General features: G+C 40.2%; 1 long non-coding RNA gene across 1 annotated transcript in view; it reads left to right on the forward strand.

Annotated features, from left to right (window-relative positions):
* The first annotated feature begins 6819 nt into the window (after nucleotides 1–6819).
* LOC122814848 overlaps nucleotides 6820–22134 on the forward strand; it is a 65531-nt gene continuing 50216 nt past the window's right edge. The window contains exon 1 of the long non-coding RNA XR_006366913.1: nucleotides 6820–7038. This is a non-coding gene — a long non-coding RNA (uncharacterized LOC122814848). The remainder of the gene's footprint in view (nucleotides 7039–22134) is intronic.

Consider the following 22134-nt stretch of genomic DNA (forward strand, 5'->3'; position numbering starts at 1 on the left):
CTACAAATTTAAAACATAATCAAACAACTGGTGCTGTATTATACAAGTAATATTATTTAATACAATCAGAAAGGTGAATCAAAGAATGCATACATGTATGCATGACCCTAAAAATGTGTTTGAAAACAGCTCAGATGAAAGTGTGAAAGGCTCAAAATCATGGACAAATTGTAAGCTCAAAATCATGGACAAATTGTAAGATTTACTCTTGTTACCAAAGCAATGGATGAAGGTAAAACAGTTCACACCACATTACCTTGACCTGGCCAAGCCTTTTGACATAATCCCCTACTCAGGTATAGTACAAAAGATGAATAATATAGGAGCAAACATTTGCATCACTAGCTGGATTGCCAACTTGCTCACAGGATGCAGGAGATCAAAACAGGGCAAGAGACCAGTCACCAATGGACTCCCCCAGGGTTTGATGCTGAGACTTTTTCTGTTTGGCATATACATGTCAAAAGTAAAACGTAATACCAAAGGGCTTTGGCCAGCTAAGTTTGAGATGACTGCAAGCTAGGAACAGTTAGTGAATCCCCAAATGACTTAACCATCATGCAGGAAGGTTTGTTTTAAACAATAACTGGTGTCAAAATCATGACAATGCCCTCTGAGAACTGATCCAATTGTTTGGCATTTGGGAACTTTTGTGTACAATGACCTAACATTTGACCAACATGGGCCCAGAGTCATAAGAAAGCCTTTCTATATTGCACATCTTATAAACAAATTGATTGTGACTAGATCTAGAGATGTTGTTGTCCCCCTTTACAAAGCTCTCATTAGGTCAATCATTTTTGTATAATGCCCACTTTGGCATGTATCTGTCCAACCCCATGCAACAATTGGAATACCTACAGAGATACATTACTTAAAAGGATACATGTCCTAAAGAATAGGTCTTGCATGGACCACTTGAAAGATTTATTACTATACTCAGTATCCTACAGAGTGGTTAGAGGGACATGTCTGGCATACAAGGTATCCTCCGACCTAATACAGATGGACCTACTGAACATCAGCAAGTCAAATGGCATCAGAAATACTCAGTCCAGGTATCTAAACTGAATGTTGTAGAGAGATGTATATATCACAGAGGCTACCACTGTTCCAGAACAGACTATCCATGAAAATAAAACAAAGCTCATCTGTCCATATTGAAATGTAACTTGGATCTAAGGATGGGTAATAGAAAATGTACTTGAGGATTACCCCTCATGCCACTAATGGATAGAGGCAGTTCCTAAATGCTGCATCCCTTATATGGGTCTCCTCAAATTATCTATGGAATGATCACAGTTATTCTCACTAGGGCTAGTATACAATTATCAGCCATGGGATAGCTAAAACCAATCAGAAAATGTTAACTCAAGCAGCAAAGGGGAATTGGCTAAGCTTAAAAAGTCCTCCAAGTGAACCTACGTTGTGGAAGTAAATAGTAATAAAAGATTGCCCTTTTTAGATCACTAAGTGCCCCTCTCACCCTCCGCCCCCCAAGTCTTCAACAGTTTCCAGCGCCTATGGTTCCAAAGCCTACATAGCCAGCTTTAGGCACCAGCAAAGCCTGCGGTTGCTGGGGGCCCCCTGTTTTTGGGGGGCCCCCAACCACAGCAAAATATCTTATCTTGATATTTTGTAATATGTCTGTCAAACTAACAAAAGTTAGTACAGCAATTTTGTATACCTAATAAATCAGGTGGGTAATAACTCTTATTTATATCTCCTTTAAAATTCAAAGATATCTCTGGTTATAGTAAAAACATTTTATCAGTTTAACAGGTTTCACAATCCCATTAAATATTGTACCACTTACATAGTGCCTCTGGCTTAGTTAAACCCTGCTTGGTGGACATTCTCTCCACTAAAAGCAACACTACAACCAGCTTTAGATACCTGCAGTACCTGTGGCAGCAAGGGGGCCCATTAATCATCCTTGACTGTGTGGGGGCCCCACAAAAGCAGCTGATGGATAGGAAAAATGAGGAAAGATTTATTAATTTCCTGATTATGCTGTTTAACCTGAACAGGGCTGTGGTAGGACCATGTTAGGATAATGTTGATAATGAAAATAAGCAAAGTAAGCAGTAGAGAGATCAGCAGGCCGGAGTGACTGATCTGAGTGCAAACCTTATATTTTAAGAAGAGCTGATCCTTCCGATCTTCAGGGATGTTTTTTTTTTCTTTCAGGGAGTTTTATCAACACTGGTAGAACACCAGATATTATAACTTTCAACTTCTTTGCAGAAGAATTCAGCACAATTCCAAAACGAATAGCAGAATAAAGGCTCAAAATCAGGAACGCATTTAAATATTACTCTAATTCACTTTAAAAAGATAGTAGAATAACACCTTTTGCATCAACGTGCATTTTTTTTTGGACAATAAGAGGTATAAACCTTTGATGCCTGGAATTAGTGACTGTCTATATTCCTGAATGATTCATTAGCAAATCAAAATTTTTATGGACAGAGCAAAATTATGAGCAAAATCAGGGAAGGTCTGTGAAATCAGAGACAGTAACAGGCATGCATTACTCCTCACTGAGGTAAATAAAAGTGACTTAATCCTGCTTCTGTTTGATGAATGCTAAACAGCATTCGCTGATCTGGTGTGGTGGTACCAGTGTTGCACAATGTATTGCTATTTGCTGCAATAAGTACAAAACTAGTATTGCTATGGTGTGTGTGTTTTTGTAAAAAATATCACTGATTTTTATCTCTGCATACACCTAATATTGCCAGGACACATACATTGTTCTTCTGAGTATCACTGAAAAATGTAGCGAAGAAGTAATTATATTTCAAAAGTAATGCATAAAATATATCACAGAACATTCAAACACTTCAATCTTCAAGGAGTCTGGTGGCCCCCACTCCCCAGACTGTATAAATTGATATAGAGGGCTCCCTTAATCATCCTTGACTATGTGAGGGCCCCACAAAATCTGTTGCTGGTTGGGGAAAACAGAAAAAAAATGCATTAATTTTCTGATTACGCTATTTAACCCGAACAGGGTTGACTTTGTTAGGATAAAGCTGATAATTGCCCCTGCTCTCAACTGCACCCATTCCAAAACCAGCCCTGCTCATATGTGTGTGTACAGAAAGCTGCAGTAGGTTATGGGGGGGTTACTTCTTTAATTTTCATTACAGACTAACCATAAAGGTATGCCCATGAGGTCATTACAGCTTTTGATTGGGATGAGGACAGTGTGATCATTGTTTGTATTACTTTTCTCACAGACCACAGAGGTGTTCAAAGAAAGTTACTATAGCTTATGTAGGGGAAGTGTGTACTGTCTAGGAGCAACAAAGTTAAATACATTACTGTAATCATTATTCTTTTCATTTTCCTCATAATCACAATTCAGGTATGTATACAGGTAGCTGCCTTTGACAATTTGGGTTGAGGAGCGAGGAGGCATGCTATGTATATGTATGTCTGCAGACTTGAAATACATGACTGTGGCAGTTTGGACCTCTGCTTTCATCCCAGTCTAACACCAGTGGGATGCATAGGTAGTGACTATCTTTTTTTGGTGTGGGGAGGGGGGGGGGTTAGGGAGGCAGGCCATATTCCCAAATTATACCTATGTATCCAGACAACAAATGGCTTGTTAGTTTGTTGTGAGCTACTATTTTGTCATCTTTGAATATTAAGCCTTGGACACAATTTATGTCTTCCTTGAAAGGAAAAGAAAAGACTGACATTCTTTTCTTACTCATGTTTTTTGTTTAGGACACCATTGGATTAAAAGGTTGGAAATGCTCTAAAATGCATCCCAGAACACCTGTAGCCCTATGACTTCTTGGGCCCTGCCTTATCTGAATTGTTTCCTAAATGTTTATTACTTTGTTGTCTAGGTCAGGAAAGATGTGCTGAAAGGATGCAAGGAAAACTTTAGCTGAACACAAACACTGAATTTCTTTCCTCAATCATAAATTTTGTTCAAGCCATCATTCCATGAAAAGATTATGTAAAATAAATAAATGAATGAATAAATAAATAAAATGCACTTTAGAGCATATAGACAGCATTTCACCTAAGTCTAGACCTATACATAGAGTTGCTATTATGTATCATCATTGTAACTAAAATGCCAGTAACAGTAAATGTCCCTCTGTTAGATGGGTGAACATAGTGTGGTACATATGCCTGTTGTAATGTAAGACCATTGTAGCTATAGGTCATTCTGTACATAGTACTCTTAAAAGTTTGCAGCATGAACTAAAAGGCTTTTTTGGGGGGGGTGGCAGTGACAGGAAGCGCCTAGGGGCCCCAAACTTGACATTTGCTGGGGGCACCCAAAATGCTAACACCTGCCCTGAACGCCTATGTGAACTTCACTATCATTAAGTCAGTGATGCCCACTATTACAGTTTCAGATATTTTCACTTAAACCTTCTTAAAGTTTTTAGTCATTACAGAATGAAAATAACGTTTAAAAATAACCGCCACTTAGTGACAGCCCCATCTGTCAAATCGGCAAAACCCACAGCTTTCAACCTTCCATTTCCGAAATGAGGAACACTAGCCCCTCGTAATGTGGAACAAATGGGCAAAGTGTGGAACAGCATACTAACGACTTACTAACAACTTCAACTAGGAAGGTCATTGGATGGTTAAAATACGCCGGTTTTACTTTTGAGAAAGATCTTTATATTATTCAGTTCTATTCACCATGGATATCAGTTAAAAAAAACATCCTAACACTGGATGTGTGACAGACCCTTTCAAAGTAGAACTTCGAGGAACATAAACATTTTAAGACTCCAAATGAGATTCGCTCCTCCTAATGAGGTACAGTGGAGAGGTAACCGGCACGAACAATGACAGTGTGTCCTAATATAAACAATCGCCTAGATTTGGCCATACTGCAGCCATCCGTTTTCAAATGTAGCTAAACGATTATTATTACGGTGACTGGCAGACCACTCAACCTTAGTGGGAGAAATCTGGACAAAGCCAAAAATAATATGGGGACAAAGATAAAAAAGGGACATTTTTTTTAAATATTGCTCTTATAAACTTAGAACGTTGAAAAGATAACTTTTGCAATATCACTTATTTTCAGAGGGTTTGAAGTTTGAAACTCAAACTGTTGCCACTATTTAGTGACTTTAATCCTCATTGATTTTTTCCAGAAAACCTCAAATTTTATGAGGAACAGACCAACAATATTTCGCAAAAATATAGGCATTCTGCGAAAATATTGACAATTGAGAGGTATGATGGTTACCGAAATGCTTATAGAATGTCGCTAATGTTGATAATACGCATCATTAAAGAACGGACGATAGTTAACATTTCTCCTTTCCGCTGTACTGGTCAGAAGTCGGGTATCAAAGCTTTACACACTGTCTACTTTAAGGTGTTCCTAGGGTGTGAGATATCGATGCATAAATACTATTGTTATGCACAGTTTCGTTTTTTCATTCTCATTCTACACTGCGTCCTAAAGATGGCAGGGGTGCTTAGGTGCATATGGAATTAAAATTTAAATGTCAAAGCAAAAACAATAATTTAATCATACCTCTCAACTGTACAGATTTTCGCACAACGTCCAGATTTTTACCTCATATTTCTGGTCGATTTCTCATCAAATTGTGGTTTTCTGGAAAATTATTGGCAAATCACTCAGGGTTGAAGTCAGAACATAATGACAGACATTTGAGTTTCAGACTTCATACCCTTTAGAAAATCCATGCTAATACAAAATCTGTTATTCAAACGTTCTAACTTTGTAAGAGCAATATTTAAAAAGTATCCCTATTTTTGGGGCTTTACCCCCCCCCCCCATTATTTATGGCTTTGTCGAGATTTCTTGCTCTAAGAGTAGGGTTGCCACCTTTTCAAATGGCCAAAGTGGGACATTTTCGGTACAAACATCATATTTTACAGGCCGACACATACCCATGGTCAGTACAAAGGATATAACTTAACGTTTTTGCCTAAATAAAAGCTTATTATTGTAGCATTTTAGTTGCTTATTCTGTTTCGTATAACATTTAGGTATTTTAGATACAGAATAACTGTTTTATGCAACTATTACATAAAATATAGGAAATAATTTTGTCCTAAAATCTCAGGACATTTACCATTTTTACAATTTTTTGTCAGGACGCAACTGCCCAAAGAGGGACTGTCCCTCGCAAAGTGGGCAGGTGGTAACCCTATCTAAGAGGTTGAGAGGTATCTAATGGCTCAAAATGTTCTGGGCAAACAACATTATTTTTGTAACTATGCTGCTGTGAACGTTTGCTAACACTACAACGTGTTTCATGTTTACATAATGGTGCGAAGAAACGGTACATATGTGTAATATTTTTCGGTCAGCTTGAGAATGATTTTTTCCCCACAAAACACAAGCCAAGTGATCATTCTATCCATCTACAACCCCTTTTTCCCATTTTGGCACATGGGATCAGGCTGCCATTTCAACAGTGACAATCATAACTTATGATTCATAAGGAAGTAATATATGTGTAAATTCATAGCTCGTTAATCTGAGCTAACAGGCTGCATCCTTACTGAAATAAAGTAAATTTGCATGTTGTCAAAACTGTAGGTAACGCAAATGACCTGCCCTGTATTAACTTGGTCTTTTGTCAGTACATAATAACAGTTTTGTTGGTTTTACAGGCGGTGCGTGTGGTGGAGGATTACAGTATATGTGTGACTCCTTTTATAAAAAGAGAATAACGCTTCGAGGTGCGCGCTGTGGCTGTTTTAGTCTGAAGGAACACATTGGTTACGTAACAACTTACTAACAGATGGTGTGCCAGGAGTCTTGGAACATGCTAAAGAATGCATTTCTGCACTTTGGATCCTGATTGCAATAACCAGGAAGTTATTCTGTTAGCAACGCAAAGCATGTTATATCAATTTCAAGGTCTGCTAACAACAGTGATTTTAATAGTCCTAATCAGATCACGGGAAATGAATGTTAGTGCAAGTAGAATTAAATTCGCCTAAGACAACCGTTTCCTTTGCCGTACCCGTTGGAACCAAACAATTAACTTTTGTTCACTTTTGGTAAGTGTTTGCACTTCCATTCTTCCAAGTTTTACAATAAACAGTTTCTTATGAGTTGTACTGACGAAGAGTCAACGTTAATGCATCTAATAATAGAGAACAAAGTCCCTTTAACAAATATTGTCTTCCATATAGTCATAGACAATACATGTTCCTATAAAAATTACTTAAAACGATTAGCGTACCACGTTTTTTTGTGTGAATAAGCAACAGCATCGTTTTCTATTCCTGTAAAATTATGCTAAATGTCCACTAAAAGCAAGGCAGGTAATTAACGATAACACGTTAATAGCTGGCACCTTATTATAATAATGATCTTTGCCTGTTCCGTGCCCAAAGTATATGGCGAGTGTGCTATCTGTAGTAGTCTGGTTATCAATCGTATCACTCTGTTATGTTCTATATTCTTTCTGTACTTTTTATTTTATTTTTCGGAAACATTTTAAATTGCATTCCGTTGGTACTTTATGCTAGTTGATGTTGCTGATTTTGTCCGTCAAAACCCTTTGCAGTACAGTCTGTGCAGCTCTTACTGTACTATTTGCTGTGCGTTGCCTTTTAATTATTCCATAAGATTATTGCCACGTATTTCTTTTACCCACATTGCATTATACACGTCTTGCCAATAATTAAGGTGGTGGCTTAACAGAATACGAAAAATATTAATATTTTGGCAATATATGTTGTAGTTGACTGCCGTCCTGATTTATCTCAGGCTTTCCCTTTCAGTAGAGAAAACAATAATCACTTGTGGTATATAATAATCTGGCAAAATGATAGCAAGACAGTGAAGCTGGTTATTAAAAATAACCAAGGATAGAACATGTGTTTACTATAAATTATTGTGTTAAATTCAATGGACGTATGATTATTTGACCCCAGAAACAATTAAAACCTTGGGAGGTGGCTGCTCAAAACAGCCTCACCGCAAAGGTGGCAAAACAGAAAAACATGTTATGACAGAGCAAAATCCCTAAAAGGGAAGGCATCTCTGATCAGTACTAGCACAAAACTACGATCACTCATAAAATCATCCAAGGCCAACTTTGAGAGAAAATTCGCAAAAGACACAAAAGACAATCACAAGGCCTTCTTTAGCTATGTTAGAAACCTGGGTGGAAACTCCCAGATATGCTCAGAGTTAGTCCAAAATGACATAAAATACACTGAACCCACAGACATTGCCAACATTCTGGCAGACAGGTTCAGTGCAAATTTCTCCGCCCCCCCCCCCAAAAAGGAGAAATATCTATCCCAGCAGAGTGTAGCCTCCCTAACAACACAGCATCAATGGGACCGGACGGTGTCCTGAGCTGCGTGCTACATGAACTCCAAGGGGAACTAAACCCCACATAAGGCTGCTGTTTAATCTTAGCCTTACTACAGGATACGTACCCAAAGAGTGGCGTACAGCAACAGTGGTCCCACTCCACAAAGGAGGTGCTTCTACGGACCCTGGAAATTACTGCCCCATAAGCTTGACGTGCCTGTTCTGCAAAGCTATGGAAAGGATCATTATGGAACTCATAAACAAAGACATTGGGGACCTACAGACATTGGATCCTACCCAATTCGGCTTTGTCAAGGGCAGATCCTGCCTTTTGAACCTGGTCGACTTTTTTGAAACAGTCACTAAGACCATTGATGAGGGTAAGGCAGTTCACACAGCCTATCTTGACCTTGCAAAAGCCTTCGACACAAATACCCCACTCGGGCATCATAGACAAACTCACCAGCTTAAATGTAAACCCATATGTCACAAGATGGGTTGCAAACTGGCTCAAGGACAGAACCCACAAGGTCAGAATTGCTGGAGCCATGTCAGATTCTAAGGCAGTCACAAGCGGTGTCTCACAGGGCTCAGCCCTGGGACCCCTCTTGTTCGGCATTTATTTTTCCGAGGTGCAAGCAAACATAGGAGGATTGTGGCTGATAAAGTTTGCAGATGACTGCACACTGGGCACCATAATTGATACTCCAGCGGACACAAGCATCCTTCAGAAAGGCCTCATAGAAATGGATAATTGGTGCCAGAGCCATGGCCTTAAACTGAACGCCAAAAAATGTATACCCTTTGGGAAAAACAAGGTACCCACAAATTACCACATAGGTGGTAATCCATTAAGTACGAAAGAGGTAATCAGGGACCTAGGGACCCAAGTTGACAGTAACCTCTCATTTGACACTCACATTGCCAAGGTGGTTAGGAAGACCTTCTATATTGCCCACCTTATCATGAAGGGATTCACATCTAGATCAAGAGAGGTCTTTGTGCCCCTGTACTCTTCTCTTATCAGGCCCATGATTGAGTACAATGCCCCATTTGGGATGTATCTTACCCGACACCTGCAGCAGTTAGAAAGATGCCAAAAGTTCCTCACCAAAAGGATAAAGGGTCTCAAACATATGTCATATGCTGCCCGGCTGAAGAAACTCCAGCTCTATTGTCACATACCTCCTACTCAGAGGTGATCTATGCCTGATGTACAAGGCCATGTGCAATCCGGAATTAATGGACATGCTCCACCTCAGAAAATCCAAATCCATCAGAGCCACGAGAGCAAGAGATTTGAACCTCAACACAGAAATAAATAGGACATGCTGGAGGGACAGATTCATAACCCAGAGGCTCCCTACACTCTGGAACAGAATCCCAGTCCATGTTAGGCAGAGCCCCTCACTAACTCTCTTCAAGAGAAATCTTGACGAATGGATGGGAGATCGTAGGTTTACCCTGGGGGTCATCTCTGTGTCACTACTAGACAGAGGCACAGTAAACTAAACCCTAAATGGACGTAGTATTCTCATCCCAAGGGGTGGCGAAAGCCACACACACTCTGGCTAGGCTTATAAATGCCCTAGGGCAGATAGCCTAGTATGAACCTATGAACCTATATTTCCTGGGGCATACTTCTCAACCCGCAGAAATTGAAAATAGGAACAAAGGCCCTTAAAAAGTAGGTACATCCTGCTAAAAATCTGAACATCTAATTAGCATAAAATGTATTTATGTATTTATTGACATTTGGTTATGGAAAAGTCCTACTGGATAGAAGGCCATTTTCAGCGGTGGCCCGGGGAGAAAAGCTCCAAATTATTACAAAACATTTTAAGAACAATAATTTTACATTCTTCAAAAATAAAACAAAAATTAATGCAGTTTAAATGTTTATAACAAATTAGTGATAATATAAAACCATTGGTTAAGAATCAATACGTTATATGACATTCATTTAATACTTATAGAAATTTTGGACAGTTTGTAGAGAAAGTAAATTTAAGTTAGTCTAATACAAACAGGGATTACAATATGAAATGATGGAAAAACAGGCTTATATATTTAGAGAGAAAGTCAGGGAAGAGAATTTGATATAAGTAAGGAAGTGAAGAAGCGAGAGTAAGGAGGTATAAGGAATGAAAAGTACTTGTTCATGGTTTACTATCAAAATGTTGAATGGTACAAAAATTTTTACTCACATGGTTAAATTATTGTGCCAAATTTGTACATCCAGATTGGTCACAATGTCGGAACTCACCACCGTGAAAGTCTACATTTGAAATCATTCAAAATACCTTCACCTATGAGTAGATGGCGTCAGACCCTAGGCTATTGTGGTGAAGTTATCGTGGCAAACATATACATTTTTTTATGTTTCTGCAGGGGAGCAAGCCCCCCTGTAGCCTCCACGCCCCCTGCAAATTATATATACCAACTCCAAAATTGCACTACAGTGAGGAAAAGGGTACATTTCCTGATCCACACTGTACCGCAATCTCCATTCAGAAAGTCAACCATATTAGCGAATGTGTACTCACATTCGCTAATATAAATTTGACCACTTTCTATTCAACATTACGAGATGGTGAAAACAAGCATTCGATGTAACACTATATGAAAATGTGCAATTCCTGATTTTGATAGTAAGCCGTTGTTCACATTTAGGGATATTTAGGGTTATCCTGGCTTTGAGCAAGAACAGAGCCAGATTTTAGCTAGGAAGTTATTCAGAGTGGCTTTAAAAGATGGAATGGGAGGTTTTGACCTGATGGATACAGTTAATGAGTTCCAGGCCTTAGCAACCTTGTATGAGTACAGCCAATACTAAGCAGATTTGATAGCTTTGTAGAGAGATAGGAATTTTTGGTCATTATATCAAAATGACTGACTGGGAACATAGTTGTGTAGAATATTTTTTAGTGCTGGACAGGCAGATGGTTGCTGATACTATTCTGCGGTGGTGCAGCGGTAGCATTGTTGCCTCACAGCAGGGGGTTCTCCCGTTTGATTCTCAGCTGGAGTGTGGGGAGTGCCTTCTGTGTGGAGTCTACATGTCCTCTCCGCAGTTGGGTGGGCGTTTGAAAGACATGCGTAAAAGGTTGAACGTCGAGCTGGCACCTTGGCATTCGTGAAAATCTACTGCCAATCATTAGTGGACCAGAGTTCCGCTGTGGCGACCCCTAACCAGGAAAAGCCAAAAGACAACAACAACAGGCAGATGGTTGCTGGATAATTTTATAGTAAGAAGCTCTGTATATAGGTTCATAGGTGTGTACTAGGCTAATGGCCCTGGAGCCATGAGCCTAGCTCATAGGATTACCCTGGCATCGTACCACCCGACTTTAGGTCCCAGTGCCTCTGTTGAGTAGAGCCACTGGAGTGATCCTCGAGGTGAATTTTCTATTTCCCATACACTCATCAAGATTTCTCTGGAAGAGGGCCATTGAGGTGCTCCACTTGACATGTATGGAAAGTCTATTCCATAGCATGGTCAGTCTCTGGGTTATGAACCTGTCCCTCCAGCTTGTTCTGTTGATTGTGGTAATGAGGGTGAGATCTCTGGAGTGTGTGGTGTGGAGGGATTGGGATTTCTTTAGATGCAGCATTTCTAACACAGCTGGGTCAGACATGGCTTTGTAAGTCAAGGCAGAGATCGCCTCTAAGTAGGCGATATGAGACAGTAAATAGTTGGAGTTTTTTGAGTCTGTTCATATAAGACAAGTGTTTAAGGCCTAGGATCCTCTTTGTGAGGTACTTTTGCTGCCTCTCCAGTTGTTGCAGGTGTCTAATGAGGTACATGCCAAATGGGGCATTATACTCAATGATTCACCTAATGAGGGAAGAGTAGAGGGAGACAATGACTTCTTTCTTCCTGGATGCAAAACCCTTAGTAATGAGATGTGCCACATAGAAGGACTTTCTGACCACAGTGGCAATGTGGTGGTCAAAAGAGAGGTTGCTGTCAACTTGTGTTCCTAGATCTCTTATGACACCTTCTCTGTTCACTGGACTACCATTGATGTGGTAATTCATGGGAACTGGGTTTTTCCCAAAGGGGATGATGACACATATTTTGGAAGTGAGCTTAAGGCCATGGTTCTGACACCAGTCGTTGGTCTCAGTGAGGCCTTTCTGTAGGAAGTCAACATCACTTGGGGAGTTAATTATGGCTCTCAACTTGCAATTGTCTGCAAACTTTGTCAGCCAGAGTTCATTCATGTTGGTCTGGACTTCAGAGAAGTAAATACCAAACAGGAGAGGACCCAGGGCCAAACCCTGTGGGACTCCACTCGTGACTGGTCAGCAGTCTGACTTGAAGTCAGCTACTTTCACACTGTGGGTTCTATATTTGAGCCAGTTTGTAACCCACCTAGTGATGTAGGGGTTGATGCCTAGCTTAGTGAGTTTTTCTATGATTCCTGAGTGGGGAATGGTATCAAATGCCTTGGCCAGATCAAGGTAGGCTGTATGAACCACCTTGTCTTCATCCACAGCTCTGGTGACTGACTCACAAAAGTCAACCAGGTTGAGCAAGCATGATCTACCCTTCACAAAACCAAACTGTGGGGATCCAGAGTTTGGAAATTCCCTATATCCTTGTTTACTAGGTCCGTGATGAAACGTTCCATAGTTTTGCATATCAGACTTGTCAGGCTAATGGGGCAGTAGTTCCCAGGATCTGTAGTTGCTCCTCCTTTGTGGAGAGGGATGGCTGTAGCAGTGCGCCATTCGGTAGGGACAAAGCTTGAGGTGAGGCGGTGATTGAACAGAGCACACAGGTGAGGTGCTAATTCACTCTATAGTTCATGTAGAACACAGCCAGGGATATTGTTAGGTCCCATAGAAGCTGTATTCTTGGCCTTGGACAGTGCTATTTTAACCTGTGCAGCAGTAATACTGGGTGCCTGACAATCTACTGGTATTGTTATTGGTCCTTAGGGGGGGGATAAAGTTGGCACTGAATCTGTCGGCCAGTATATTGGCAATATCTGTTGGCTTGGTATAGGAGGTGCCATTGTGCAACAGCTCCGAGCAAATCTGTGTATTGCCATGGAGATTCTTTACATAACTATAGTAGGCCTTGTGGTTGTCGTTACTATCTGCTGCAATTCTGTTTTCATAGCTAGCTTTAGAGGATTTGATGAGGGATCTCCACTTTTTGTTGAGGCTGATAAGGGAGTTTTTCCAGTCTTGGGACTTCACCTTATTTTGCATCAGTTTCCTCCTGTTAAGTATGGCAGGGGACCACCAGATTGGCTTCCTTTTTTTGGAGGAGAGCATCTTGGTTCTATTGGATATGGCGAGATCCATGCATTTGTGTACGTGTTTGTGCAGGGCATTAGTGTATGATTCGGTGGTCAGGCAGCTAATCTCCAATTGCATGGGTACCATGAAGTTAACCACCTCTGTTTTTAGGAGCCCAAAGTTAGCTACCTCTGTTTTTAGGAGCCCAAAGTTAGCTGTGGAGAAGTTTTTCATGGTGGTTACCTTTGTGGGGGTGAGGTGGGGTGGGGGTGGGTGAGAGGGATGTGGATTTCCAATGTGATTAGTTTGTGGTCGGATCTAACCTGTTAGTTGATGAGGCAATTCTAAGTAATTCAGGCATTTTAGTGCTATACAGTGGCGGTTTCTGAAAGGGCTATTTGCTGCAAATTTAGCAACTTTGTTATAGCATTGTTCAAGTTTTAAGTTTTGTGAAACCTAGAGGTTAGAAAGGATGGGAGTGCCATAAAGAAGTGTGGAGAGGAGATAAGTAGTGGCAAGTGTAGTTTTAGTTGCATCGGTGAGAAAGATTTTGGCTATGTAAAGCATTCCTTGTTTTTGATGAATTTTTCTTATGCAGTTTTGTATATGCAGGTTGAAATGTAAGCTTATCATCTGCTATCACCACTAATAATTTGTTATGAGAGGTGACTTCAATGATTGTATTATCAACAGAGAGGACTTTCAATTTTGTTTTTTCAATAAATAAATAAATACATACATACATCTACTGAGGGAAGAAATAAGAGTTCAAAGGATTAGTCCAGATAAATTCACTTTAGATAGCAGATCTAGGAGACTGTCTCTCTGATGCCCTCCCTGTGGGAGGAATAAAGATCTGTTGTTGAGGTTTCAAGTAGTTTATTCAGTTAAGTAAGTAGATGGATAACTGTTCTCTGTGAATGATGAGGCTGAAAACCTTCCCCATACAGGTTTAATTTATATGCAGAACACTCATCCATCTACGTACTTAACTGAATACACTACTTGAAATTTCAACAAGGCATCTTTATTCCTCCCACAGGGGCAGCTGAGAGATCTGCCTCGGGGCAACCCCCCCCTTTGAATAACCATTATTACAAGACACCACAGACCTTCCAGTGATGATATTATGAGCATCAATCAACTAGCCACTGAAAGACATGCTTTCTACCCCTCGTCATCCTCAGCACTGTATTCTGTAATAAGAACAATGGAAAAAGGGAAGAAAATGGTTCTGGGCAGAATACTGGATGTGCAACAGGCTTGGGCTAGGTAGATATAAGCCCCTCCAAATATGTCCTTCCACACTGGATTTTTGCCTGTCAGGGAATATGAATCAGGAGTAGGCCACATGGCATAGAGGTTTTGATACTGACAGTGACATTAACAGTGACCCAGATAACCCTGGTCTGAGTTGCAACCCAGGTACTGGAACAGGTTTGGAATAAAATGAGTGAGCAACCAACCCTGGCATAGCTACGCCAAGTGTGATATTTTAGTAAAGTTTTGCAGGCACCACATGGAGAAGGCCCAGAAGTACACACCGCATGTATAGTAACTCAGGGATTTCAAGCCACCCAATGAGTGTACAACAATCCAGCTGTCATGAGTGTGCAGAAATGTACATCTCTTTTAATGTAGCATAGTGCACATTGCACTGTGCTTCTTAGTCAAGGAGGTGTTTTGAACATGAAAAAAAAAATCTTCTAATTTGGATGATATCCATGATCCTCAGCTATTGCTTCTCCCTCCTGACATTGTTAAATGTCAAGAGATAGGGAGAAATAAATGGGCCAGCAGATAGCTTGGGTTAAATGGTCACAAAGAGATGAAACCAGCAAATTATTAACAAAAATAGGCATGAGTTATACAATGTACTTAGATTGGAACCAGTAGGGATCATTAACTCAGAAAAGTATCCAAACAATTTTCTATCATTGTTTTTGGTATAGTGGTGCACATAGCTGCCTTTCAAGCAGTTGACGTGGGTTTGATTCCCAGTTAATGCACTATTTTAATCTACTGGCTGACAGATTCAGTGAAAATGTCTCCCCATCAGTAAGTCAGGACATCCTCAGTACCTGCCCCCCACCACTTATCTCTAGGGAACAGGTCATCACTGCCCTCTCAAAGGCAACAAATGCAGCCTCCATGGGACTCAATAACATCCAAGGCTGCATCCTACATGAATTCAGGCATGAAAATGCAGCACTATTAGGCACCCTATTTAACCAAAGCCTGAGTATCAGCTTTGTCCCAGCCAAGTGGAGGACAGCCACTGTCATCCTTTTACACAAAGGTGGAGCATTCACCGATCCACAAAATTATACACCCATCAGCCTAACTAGCCTGATCTGCAAGGCCATGGAATGAATTATCATGGACCTCATTAACAGGGACATTGGCAACCTCCAAACACTCGACTCCATACAGTTTGGCTTTATCAAGGGGAGGTCATGTCTGTTAAATCTGATCAACTTCTTTGAGACAATCACCAAAGCTGTGGACAAGGGGAAGATGGTGCATACTGCCTATCATGACCTCGCCAAAGCCTTCAACACTATTCCCCACTCGGGCATAGTAGATAACTTCTGTCAACTAGGCATCGATCCATATGTTACCAGATGGGTAGCATTCTGGCTCACTGATAGAACCCACCTAATCAAAATAGGGGAAGCCACCTCAAGCAGTAGACCTGTAACAAGCGACGTACCCCAGGGATCAGTCTTGGGACCTCTGTTATTTGGGATATACTTCTCTGAGGTGAAGGCCAAGACCAGTGGGCTATGGCCGACTAAGTTTGCAGATGACTGCAAGCAGGGCGCAGTCATCAATTCCCCAAGTGATGTGGACGTCCTCCAAGAGGGCCTCACCCAAACAAATGCCTGGTGCTAGAAACATGGCCTCAAGCTGAATGCCAAAAAATGCATCAACATCATCCACTTTGGGAAGAGTGATTTCCCCACATATTATCACATTGATACCAATTTTCTAAGTACACAATCAGTAGTGTGGGATTTGGGCACCCAGATTGATAGCAACCTGACTTTGACCACCATGTTGCTTCTGTTGTATGGAAAGCTTTCTACATGGCCCACCTCATAAGTAAGGGTATCTTATCCAGGGGCAAATAGGTCATAACATCTCTGTATTCTTCACTTATAAGGCCAATTATTGAGTACAATGCCCCCTCCGGCATGTACCTCACAAAACACATGCAGTAGCTGGAAAGACCACAGAGTTTCCTCACCAGGAGAATCCAGGCCTTCAAACATCTACCCTACACAGATAGGCTAAAAGCTTTGTCTCTGTACTCAGTTTCATACAGACTCCTCAGAGGTGACCTCCGTCTGACATACAAAGGAATCTCAGACCCTGCCTTTATGGGATTGCTGCATATCCGCAAGTCAAACTCCACTCGAGCAACCCATATGTGTGACCTCAACCTGGTCTGTGATATCAATAGGACTTGGTGGGACAGATTTGTGTCCCCAAGACTCCACATCCGTGGAATAGACTCCCTCTCCACATCAAGCAGAGTACCTCATTATCCCTTTTTAAGCACAACCTGGATAACTGGATGGGAAACAGCAAATACACCTCTGGTATTCCACCTGTGCCCCTACTGGACAGGGGCTTTGGGGGCTGACTTGTCTAAACATGGGCTAAACTTTTGTCTAAGCTTATAAGGGCATCAGGGCCAATAGCCTAGTAACCTCCTATGATCCTATGATCCAGGATGAAATCAACCGGAAGTAACTGATGCATTAATGCTCAGCATGTGATATTATATTACTAGTAAATTATGGCACACTCAAATTAAAGCTGTGTTTAATGGATTTTTATACATGAAGTAGAATTGTATCTTTGCCAAAATAAAACAATTTTTTTCACAAGCTAATCTACAATGATGTTCAGAAGTACTGATATAAAACTAATTTGATATATACTTATATGCAATAATATATTTTTATATGTATAATAATGTGTGCTATTAATGATCACAGAGTTAGAATAATATAAAATTGCCAGATAATGTAACAATGAAGCCACAATATTGTAATGCAAGAAGCTCTTTTTCAGACATTGTTATATAGTTGTTTACTTCTGAAGGCTGACTGTATGAATTAGGATAGATCCAATAAACTGCCACCTCTGCAAGATTGCTCTTTGGGTTCTCTCAGTGATGTAGCAAAAATGCTATGGCAAGGAAAGAGGGCCCAAGTATATGTGAAAGCTTTTAAAGCCTAGAAATTCACTATTTAGGACCTAGCGTCTCACTTTGAGTGATGTGAAATTCTGGAATTATAGCTAAACTCACTTAACTAGGTATAAATCCCTACATCACAAGATGGGTTGCCAACTGGCTCACTGACAGAACCCACACTGTAAAAGTTGCAGACTCCATATCTGACCTCAAGGCAGTGACAAGTGGAGTGCCACAGGGTTCTGTCCTGGGACCTCTCCTGTTTGGTATCTACTTCTCTGAAGTACAGGCTAACACAGAAGGCCTGTGGCTGATGAAGTTCGCAGATGACTGCAAACTAGGAGCCATAGTCAAGTCCCCAAATGATGTGGACATCCTACAGAAGGGCTTCACTGAGAAAGATGCCTGGTGACAGAGCCATGGCCTCAAGCTCAATGCCAAAAAGTGCAGTGTCATCCCCTTTGGTAAAAACTCTGTACCCATGAACTACCACATAGGCAGCAATCTACTTAACACTGAATGCATGATAAGAGACCTTGGGACCCAGGTGGACAGTAGTCTCTCCTTTGATAGTCACATCGCCACAGTAGTCAGGAAGTCCTTCTACGTGGCACACCTCATCATAAAAGGGTTCTCATCCAGGAAAAAAGAGGTCATTGTTCCCCTCTACTTGTCACTCATTAGACCCATTATAGAGTACAGCGCCCCTTTTGGAATGTACCTCACAAGACATCTGCAGCAGCTGGAAAGGCCACAGAAGTACCTCACAAAGAGGATTACTGGCCTCAAATAAATGCCCTGCACTGACCACCTCAAAAAACTCCAGCTTTACTCCATAGCATATCACCTACTCTGAGGTGATCTCTGCCTAACATATAAAGCTATGTCAAACCCAGAGCTGTTGGACATGCTACACCTAAAGAAATCCCAATCCCTCCAAACTACATGCTCTAGGGACCTAAACCTTGTCACCACAATAAACAGGACACGCTGGAGGGATAGATTCCTGTCCCAGAGACTTCCTATACCCTGGAACAAGCTACCCATCTATGTCAAGCAAAGTTCTTCATTAGCACTCTTCAAGCAAAACCTTGATGAGTGGATGGAAGATAGGAAATACACCCCGGGGATCACTTCTGTGTCTCTGCTGGACAGTGGTACAGGAAAATAACTTTCTTGGGTGGCATAAATTATGGTACCTTGCTGGCTAGGCTTATGTAGGCCCTTGGGCCGATAGCCTAGTACCTACCTATGAACCTATGAAAGATTTAGGGCATAAAACTACCATGCAATCGACTGGAGTGTCACACAGTAGATATGGGCAGCAGTTCATGTGAATTAAAACATTAGCACTCACTTTATCTGTCTGTCTGTCTATCATTTATCTATTCATATCTCTATATGTCTGTCTATCTAAAATTTTTTTCCTTTGTTAACTCTGCTAATTATAGTTGGCAAGGAATCTTTTACAGTAGGGTCCTGTGGAGCAAAACTCCTTGAACAATTTTGGATAACATGCAAAATATAGTCATATGGAAAAAATACACAAGCTTAAATAAACTGTAATATTTCCATAGTAAAGAATGTACATATATAACAGTACATAGTATACAACAGAATCAGCAACATATGAAGACAAGGCTTTGCAGCAGAGCATGTCTTTTGTTTTGAATACAGTATGGTATAAGAGCTTAAAGTTAGAGTTTTAAGGATTACAATAGGATGTCTCGACTGAATAAAGGAATATAATTTTAGGGGATAGTATTTCAGAAATAGTGAGAGTCACAGGATATGAATGTAGTTTATAATGAAATGTTTAGCTGTTATTGCAGAGGTTTAAGGCACTGAGCTGTTAATAAGCTACTTTCTGTAGCTCGGTGAAGAAGATTTGATTCGTTCCACCTCCATTTGACTATTGTGTGATTCTGGGCAAATCCCTTAACCACTCTGTATCTGGGCTGCCCCTGAAAAGGGGCACTTGTGTACAGTGGGCTTACTCAGTTAAAAAATGTATGAACTACAAGTGCCAATAGCTAAAAAGAGCATGTATACTGTATTTTCTGACATAGCTATTTCTGTCTGACAGTTATTGTGATCTTAGAATAAAAATATAAATGATGGAGTATGCGCCTCTTTATGGGAAATTACAATTCCTCTGGTACTTTCCATACTGTTCTAACAAATACTCTTGTGTATGCAAGATACATGTCTTGTCTTTTGTCTATCTTCCATCCAACAACTCAACTAATCAACATAAATCTTCCATCTAATGGACCAACTCAACTGCTGTACGTTTTACCAAGATGCAGCAAATTAGCCTTCTGCACCCGAGATTGCACAGTCTTAGAAAAATGGAAATAGTCACAACTGTAGACAGGTCTGCTCTCCTGTATCCATGACTGCATGCTCTCATTTCAGAACACGACCATATATGGCACTTAATGAGAGGAAACTGACTAACTCTCAAACTGGCCCATAATTAAATGGACTGCTCCCCCACATGCATGGTAATTTGAACACAGAGAAGCTCAAGCTCATCGTCCTGTATGACCAACCATTGTTTTTGATGTAGACTGAGACACCACCACTTTTAGTGCCTGCATATGCAGTGTCTGGTCTAAGTGTGTGGACGGCATTATATCCCTGCACTGCTGAGTTGCTCTCTGTGGCTTTAAACCATGACTCAGTAACTGCACAGATGTCTGCATTCCTCAAAGTGAGGAGAGCTTGCAGGGAGTAGAGTTTCTTGTTTATCCTGACATTGAGCAGTAACATGTTCAGATTCCCTTGGGTTTATTTTGCTAAGTTATAAGGTTTGTCACTTTGGTATTGTCTAAAAAAGCTACTATGGTGAAAGACAATGTTTTAGCCAATATTTGAAAGCCTTGCAGGGACAGGTGCAGACCATCCTTGGCAATTTGACAGTATCCTCCCATGCTGACAAATATTGTACTCCCTTTCAATGACACCAGAAGCTAAGCCAGTTATTAAAGTGTGAGACCCCCCAAAAAATGTTTTCATTCTGGTACCTGTAAAGTTTTGTTTCATATTTGGTTGTGAGTTTCAACAGTGGAGGAGCCCTAGTATCTTTAAAGTCAAGTCACTTTCTCTCTCTCTATTACTTCTTTATCTATACAAAGTGACACTACCTTCTACCATGTAATAAGACAATTCTGCTAAAACACAACATATACTTCAGTCGCAACATATCACATGTGGCTTATATTAATAAGCATGGCACTTGTCTTACTAACCTTAGCTATAGAGCATCAATGCCCCTTACAAAGTAATCACATACAATATAAGCAAACTATAGCAAAGCATGTTACATATACATTTTCATACATTTTTACTATTTCCTATCCACCCCCATATAACATTTATTTATTATTTATTTTATTTGACATTTGTTAACCTGGTTGGTTCAACTGAGCCAGTGGCCCATTTTCAGTGGAGACTCGAGGAGAACACCTCCAATACATAGAAATGCAGCATAATAAACATATTTGGTGTACAACACAAATTTAGAGATCTTATGTTCTAAAGCAGAAAAATAGCAAATGGAAAGTATAGTACATAAGGCAAATAGCAAAAATCAATATGCAACTATAATACAAGTACAGATAAGATATTTTTGACTATTTCAGGCATATTTATAAGTACAGTACAAGCCATAGAAGTCATTTATGAAGTTCACAAAGCAGATAGTAAATAGAATGTGTAGAACCTAAAGCAAGTAAAAATATTACATAATAACCATATGACTTTTAATTTCCTGCAGTGCTAAAACTCACAACCGAACATAAAATAACACATAAAGAAAAGCTAAGATACAATCTTTTACAAAAATACATCCCCTTACTTGTAGCTCTTTTTTTTGGCAGAGATATTGAACTGAATTCTGGAACTAAATGTCATTCTTATCACATCAGTTCATGAAGCATCTGTAACAAGATAACAGAACTCCATTTATGGATAACCTAATTTAAAACTATTATATTAGCTATCACTGAGACTTGGCTAAAGCAAAAAGCTGCAGAAGAAGAAATCCTACTCTCTCTGCATAATATACCAAGACTTGTATGGATCACTAAAACATCAGGAGGGATTGCTGTTATGATATCCAACCATTTACAGTTCTTTACTTCACACTTTACTCAACCAGATTTTGGAACTGCTGAGATACTCTTGGCTATTACTGCTCTAAACAAGCTTAAACAACTAAATGTAGCTGTATTTTATATCCCCCAAACACCTAGAGCCTAACATTAGAAATCTTGAACATACTCTCACTTAACTAACATCTACCATTAAACAAGATGTTATTACATTAGCATTATATTAGGATATATCAGTATCTGACTAC

The sequence above is a fragment of the Protopterus annectens genome, chromosome 11.part0 (assembly GCF_019279795.1).
Source record: "Protopterus annectens isolate FY-2018-M chromosome 11.part0, PAN1.0, whole genome shotgun sequence".
Classification (NCBI taxonomy): Eukaryota; Metazoa; Chordata; order Ceratodontiformes; family Protopteridae; genus Protopterus; species Protopterus annectens.